We start from the raw sequence: 7,954 nt of genomic DNA, 5'->3' as shown, positions 1-7,954 counted from the left end.
TTCGGCCCTACACCTAGCCGATGTGGGACTATTTGTCTGTGACACTATGCTACAGTCCAGCTTTGAATTCCATTTGTAATTATTCGGCAACTGAAGCTTGTATGAAGTTCTTTAAACCATTGACCCGGTTGAAGGGGGTTGTTCTTCAATATGTGGCATATTAATTAATAATAAATAAAAAGTAAGAATTTTAAGATGTTTTGGATTATTTTTGTGCATATAGAGATATGTCAGCACAAATCTCAAGGCAGATAAACGGCTCAAGAGGATGACATCGACGATCAGGCATAGCTGTTGACGACCGTCTTGAACTAGATGTTGGTGGGGGAGACGTCTTGTCCAAACGATCTATGAAGATCTTTTGTAGGTCAAAAATCAGTTCTCATGACGATCGACAAAAGTCTCTCATTCGGATTACATATCGATCGAATAAAAGCTTACCACACGATCCACAACTCTCATCGATCGATTCAATCACCAGTCTTATTATATACAAATAACTGTATAATTACCAAAAAAACGCCCTAAAAATTTAATAATGTGGGGGGTTAAAATGTACTTTTATAATGTTGGGTTTTATACCTATAAAAAGGAGTCCATGTCATGAATAAATGACACTCTCTTTTATTGTACCCTATCGTGCTCTCTCTCTCTCTCTCTCATCACTTCTAAGCAGAACGTTCTATTCCTTCGGGTGTGTTTCCCTGACATTTTTGGAATTAACATCATTTAAAGTGCGATGAGTGTAGAAATATGTCATCAACAAGAAAAGGAGCCCAATAACAACAACAAGGAGAGTCCAGTCAGAGGAACTAAGAAGAAGCAACATACACCGAAAGTTTATGAACGAGTTCGTTCAACAAGGCCTACAACATTTAAGAACTCAGTTCACAAACCAGATGTCAAGATGGTTGATAGAAGTACTTAGGGTGGCCTCAATTTCAAGAGAAGAGACAACACGACAAGGAACACTCTAACTCCCCTCAAGGGGGACCTCCAAACAATAGTAGGAGGGTGATCCACCTGCAGGAAAAGCCTATGACAATCTATATCAAGACAATGTCAAATCCGCCCCCATGGAGGAGAGAAACCGAGATCAACCTAGGTACGGTTGATGATCCTCGTTCGACTTATATTAGCAAGCTCTGATTGGATTCTATAACAGTTAAGATTGTGGAAATCGTGAAAGAGTTTCACGGTTGTATTGCTTGCAGTAATGCCGAGTTGCCCGATTTAGCTCCAGAGGTAGTTGCACATCATTTATCCTTTGATTTGAATGTGGTTCTTGTTAAACAAACACCTTGGAGGATGCATCCTGAAATAGAGCAAATGGTCATTGGATAGACCAAAAAGTTCATCGAGACTAACTTTACTAGAAAATTTACCTACCCTGCATGACTCTCAAACATCGTACCTGCTCAAAAGATGAAAGGACAAATATGGGTTTGCATCGACTTTCGGGACCTGAATAAATCCTACCCAAATGACAATTTTCCTTCGATGATTCTGGAGCTTATGATTGATGTTGCCTCCTCTCATGAGATGTACATCAATTTCAAATCAACATCAAAATCATGAAAAATCATGTTCTGGAAGTGGATTGGTGCTTAGGTGTCATGACCGCCTAGGCGCCACCCAGGTGGTGTCAACTTTCCAGGGACTCGGGAAAATGCTTGTTTTTGAGTTGTTTTTGGTACCTAGGTGCTCGTGACTGATGCCCAGACACCCAGTCTGACATCTAAATGTCAGAAACTCGTGCCAAACTTCTAGGGGCTTCGTTTCGACCATCCAAGTGGGCATTTGGGTGCCTAGACACTTAAGTCCGGCGCCTAGTCGCTAGTCTAGCCCTAAAAATCCTGATTTACACTTGGAGTGTCTGACGGAGGATTTTCTCGATCCGAAAGCAACGGTAGACCACATGTGACTAAATTATGATCCCCTATCTCCAATAATGAGTACTTTGCTAGTCTGTTGATCTCGAAAAATTTTAATCATTAAATTCTCTTATAAAAGATAAAAAAAATGTTTGAGTTAAAATGGACGGACTCCAAGTACATTTCCGACGAGTCGTATATAGTTCGAAATTGACCGAAGAGGCTCACATTAAAATACTATCTCCTAATTTAACTCGAAACTTATCAAGAATTTTAAATTAATTAAAAATTAGATCAACTTTCTTTCAAATCTATCACACCTGCACAGTAACATGCAATTCTCCATTTTTAAAACTACAGGTCAATTTTTACAAACAAATAAATAGATATAGTATAAATAATATATTCCTAATTAAATATTGATTTAATTTGATTTAGGGCTTAGGGAGAAATGATATGTTCCTTAAAATCACAATTTATTTATTTTTTTTCCGTTCAATTAAATATGTTAAATTTTAGGGTCATTTACATAAATCTCATGCCTAAACATTCATATCTACGAGCAAATCACTCGTATTTCATGTCACATAAAAAATAGTATTATTTTCGTGACATGACGCCAATATTTTATAGATGTAAATATGATATCAGATATGTAAATACATAAGAAATATGTGATATGCATGCAAATTTCATTAAAATTTATACAAGTCAAATTATGTGCATAGTTCTCATTTTATAAGTCTAATTAAATTTATTGGCTAATATGTCTGCTTTGAAACAGTGTTATTTTCTTTGCTCGAATGTACAGATATATTAATTAAAAATAAAATACATCTTATATTACAAAAAATACTAATGTTTTAAGATTTGGAGCGCGGCGAATGGCGTGGACTATGGCTTGCCTATTTGATGGAGTCACGCAGTCCACACAGTAGGATAAGATTGCAATAAAATTGTCGGGAAAACTGAAAGAAATTAAAATAATAAAGAATTATATAGGGGTGTCCACGAACCGGACACGAACGAACAGAGTTTGTGTTCGTGTTCCGTTCATTTGAAATTTAGTTTGTTTGAAATAAACTTTTGTTCAAAATTATTCCAAAATTACTCCGTGGCGTTTCTTAACGAACAAGCCGAACACGAGTTGTTCTCGAACGACGAGTAAGTTTGACATCTTTAAGTGCCATTAGAGATCTGATATTTTTTATTATATCATATAAAATATTTTTTTTATATATATATATATATATATATATTAAATTATTTTATATTTCGAACAATAACGATTCGAACACGAACGAACACATCACTGTTCGTGTTTGGTTCGTTTAACTAACTAAATGAAAAAAATGTGTTCACGTTCGTCTCGTTTACTTATCAAATGAATAAAACACGAACTCATTGACGAAACAAACACAAACTGTTCGGGAACAACGAGCTTTCTTGACAGCCCTAGAATTATATATAAATAATTTATATTATATTAATCTTAAAATAAATTTAATCATTTATAAAGATAACTTAATTCAAGTTTATTCTCTAATAAGTATAATCGAGGGTTTGACTTAATTTTTAATTTTTTGATGTATTGTAATAGATCGATAACTTATCATATCAGAATGTATAATATGTGATATCTATAATACATGTATAATAAATTTATATTAGGGAGTGGCAGTGTATTAACTCTAGAGCTTATTATGGGCTAGAGACCCGGCCATAACTTCCAGATTTCATAACTCTGGACCACCGCGTGTCAGCCTTCCCTATTCACCGTGGTACGCCATCCATGCTTGCTAACGTTGTATACCGCATACAACCATAACGTATAACACCAAATTGAAGACCCAACAAAAACCTTGAACCTTTGTAGCTGTCGAATGTCGTCGATCACCGCCCGTCGCCACCGTCGACTAATGCCTACCTCCTGCCACTAGCAACAACTATTTTCAAATGATGCATGCCAAATGTGGTTGTAACCTATAACACGTGTATTAAAGACCTGTGATAACTTCCGACTTCTACAACCGTCGACCACCATCAGTCATTGTTAGTGTAGAGACCAGTTCAGATTCCCGCTTCTGCCTCCCGATCGCGATGTTTCGCGAATCCCGCTCCCGCTCATCCTGTTTAGTGAATCGGCACTAGCTTCTGCAGCAAAGTGAAGTTTCGCTTAGTCCCGCTCACCTGTTCCCACTCCACTATCGCGAGAGGTTGCGATATTCGTGAAACATCGCCAACCTCCCTTCATGTTCGCAATAAAAGGCGTCGCAACGGCTCTCCTTCGATTTTAGGATGAGTCACGGTTTTGAGTTCTTCTTCGGGTTTCCTCGGGATAGAGGAAGAGTTCTTCGGGTTTCCTTGGGATAGAAAGAAAGAAAGTGCAAGAAGTAGTTCCTTGCGGCAGAAGGAAGAAGAAGAAGATTGTTCTCCCTTGGCTTCTTCTTGGTGGTTTGTGGCTGAAGAGAAATTGGGTTTATTTCTCTTGTAAGTTTATCTTCTTCGGTGTATCTCGATGTAGAAAGAGAAGAATAGAGGAGAAGAAGAGAGAGCAACGAAGTGAAAGTGAGAGATTCCTCTTGTAAGTTGAGGTGATCGACTGGTGTAAGTTCCTCAAGTAGTAAAATCCTCTGCAACTCCATGGATGTAAGCAATTTGCCGAACCACGTAAATATGTGTGTTTTTTTCTAGTGTGAATTTTTCTCATTCTATTTTTCGCTTCGGCTATCGTTCTCCTGTTTGATTTATAGATATATTACAACAACTGGTATATATCTCGATCTCGACGCAACAGTCATCACCACATGCCACCATCAGCCATTGTTTACGACTATCGTAGCTAGAATACACAGTTGTTCCGAGCACTTGTATTTTATTTTATGGTGTATGTCGATAAATATGGTATCCAATGTAAACCTGTACCCTTGTTCTTAGGGAAGGGGTCCAACAACCGACTACATCCATTATGTTAAACTATTTCTTTTGTAGTCACCAACTACAACCGATATGGCTAATTTAAGCTATTACAAACCCTAAACAAGGCTTATGTGGCCAACTACAATTACAAATTTCCAATCATGGCCTTTGTGACCAAATGATGATATTATACTCAACAAATATAATTTTTGTAGACTATTATTATTACAATTTCCAATTACAACATTTGTGGTCAACTGACACTATTGTGCTCACTAACTACGACCTATGCTGCCAACTACCAGTGCTACAACTATCAACTAAGTCATATGTGGCCAACTAACAATAATGCACCTTCCAACCACGACCTTTATGACCAACTACTGCATGTGCATCAACCAATTACAACTTTTGTGGCTTGTTACAACTTCCAACTATGAAACAAATGGCCAACTGACGATATTACAGTCACCAACTATGATATTTGTAGTCAATTAATGAGATTACAACCTCCAAACAAGACCTTTGTGCCCGACTGTTGAGTGTGCAACAACCAACTAAGGCCTTTGTGACCAACTAATGCTGTTACAGTTTCCAACTGCAAGCTCTGTGATCAACTATCACTATTATAACCACTGATTACAACATTACGACTACTATAGTTCAACCATTATTGAACATTTGTAATTATCAGCTTTGTAATGTCATTTTCTCTAATTCATGAGAAGAGTGGGCATATGTACTAACAAACACATGGTGAACTACTTTGACTAAGCAAGGCATCATGGTTTTTTTCCTTTTTCAGGGTTTTCTACACTATTTTTTTTGTGTCTCCTACTGCTACGTTTTTATTATTCTTTGTGTGCTAGAACTTCATGCAACATTAAGACATTAAATATTCACTCAACTACGATAAATTTTTCGGCGCACAACAATGATAATTCACAATTATTGCTTCATAAGTCTCACTTAAACACAATTTTTCGGAACACAACAATGAGCAAGCGCTCAATCCATGTTTGGAAGTCATCCAAATGCATTTGGAAGGTCAAACATCTACAAATTCGAAGTTGAATCGAGTGTTTCATTAAGAATCCAACGAGCCAAAGATCACTCAATTCCTACGTCTATAAGGCACTCAAATGTTCATCAAACATCATCTGATCGAAGGAAGTTTTTTGGACTATCCGATAAATGTGGTTAATATTTTTGTATTAATTTGGGGGGGGGGTTAAGAAAGAGCTTAAACTTTGAGATGGAGCTTAAGCCTAGCACCGCTCCTGCCACTGACAATTGTCGCTAACAACCATTGACCACCGCTGACCTTCGTTGACAACCATCGACTGTCGTTGATCACCACGGACCATCGTCGATTATCACTGACCTTTGTTGATCACCATTGATGACCATCGATCATTGTCGATCGTCGTCGATCACCGCCGACCGTCGTTGCCCACCACCTTCCGCCTCCACCGATCGTCATCGGTCGCCGCTCACTTATTACAATAAGCTCATTCGTGCACCAACGTTGTTACTCTGAATAGTGATCAACCCTTTTCCGCCCGTGGGATGAGGGACTGTACATGTAATATCTAATTTATAGTGGATTTCTTCAGGTAGGCTAGGCCCCGTGGGTTTTTCCCTTTCTGGGGTTTCAACGTAAAAATTTTTTATGTCATTATTAGTTTTTTTTTCTCTCTTCTGAGTGTGTGTTGAATCATCGTACAACACTAGGTCGATAATTTTCTACTCTGTAGCTATGAATTTTCTTGCACACATCACACACACACACACACATATAATTTTCGTTCTCCTAAAAAATTTTTACAAGTTATTATAAATACTATTATTAAATTTAAAATTTATTTAATATTAAATTATCTTTAAAATTTTAAGTTTAGGTTGTGTTGAATCTAAATATGTCATGTTGATCACACCCAAGGTAGAAAACTTTAGACAAATAAGAAAAATAAGGATAGAAAGAGCACAATAACACGAGTTTTGCGAGACTAAATTTAGTAGTCTTTAATTGGAGAAATGCCCCCTATTTACCGGTTCGAGGGGTATTTAGTAAAATTACATATTTGTCTTATTTTAACAAAGACATTATAAGTCATCATTACATCTTTTCATATTTGTAACAGACTCTGACACTTTTTAATATTCATAACTAACATTGATATCATTTCGTATTCATACTATGTGAAGAGAGGTATTTAGTGGCTAGTAATCTTGTCATTCGGTAAGCCGAAAGGTCATCGAGAGAATCCTAAGGCTCCCCTGTTGTTAGAGTGAACTTGGGTTATCAGACAAAGGGTGTGTAACTGTAATCTGACTGGCAGCTCTTCTTAGACTATGAACCTTTTTCATAAAATCAAGAAAGTGTTACGCGGGTTGCCTTTCGATCATCTTTGTGAAGAATTCATGAGTCAGCTAAGGGAGCAGGTCATGAACGACTTTCCTGCGAAAAGTGTCTTCTATTCGTTCACTCGGTTGTCATTCCGTTCGCTCGGCTCATAATTCCGTTCGAAGCAAATTAGATTTGGTATTTCTGTCTTTTGACAATCTCGATACATTGTCCTTTAGTATTCGTAACTGAGACCCGTTAAATTTTCTCGAGATTCACACGGTCATATTTTTTATGTACAGATATTATAATTTTCAATATAATACATTAATGAAAATTTTTGCGTGATATTTCTTGCCGTGTGTCATTAACTTTACGTTAGATATTAATTTAAATAAGTAGAAACAGACAAAAACAACTATTCATAATATAACTAAATTATTAGACATTAGCAATTTTTTTTTTATATCAATTACGCTTATAACAATCTAATCATTTATTTGCATTAGTTATATAACCTGGTAATTTAGATACATCTATTTACTACAGCAACAACAAAAAAGCCTTAATCCCACTACCTGGGGCCGGCTACATGAATCCTTTTTCTCCATTGCGTCGTATTTATTATCATATTTTCATTTAGTACTAGTAAATTAAGATCACTTTTTATGCAATAAACCCAACTCTTCCTAGGTTTACCTCTGTCTTTCTTAACACAAGTCGAATCTAAAACATCTACTCTCCTAAATGGATCATCAGATGGTCGACGTTTAATGTGACCAAACCATCTAAGACGACTTTTTCTAATTTTGTC

Source organism: Phalaenopsis equestris, unplaced genomic scaffold (assembly GCF_001263595.1).
Source record: "Phalaenopsis equestris unplaced genomic scaffold, ASM126359v1 Scaffold000002, whole genome shotgun sequence".
NCBI lineage: Eukaryota > Viridiplantae > Streptophyta > Magnoliopsida > Asparagales > Orchidaceae > Phalaenopsis > Phalaenopsis equestris.
The sequence above is the reverse complement of the archived record's forward strand: the minus strand, read 5'-3'. Positions refer to the sequence as shown.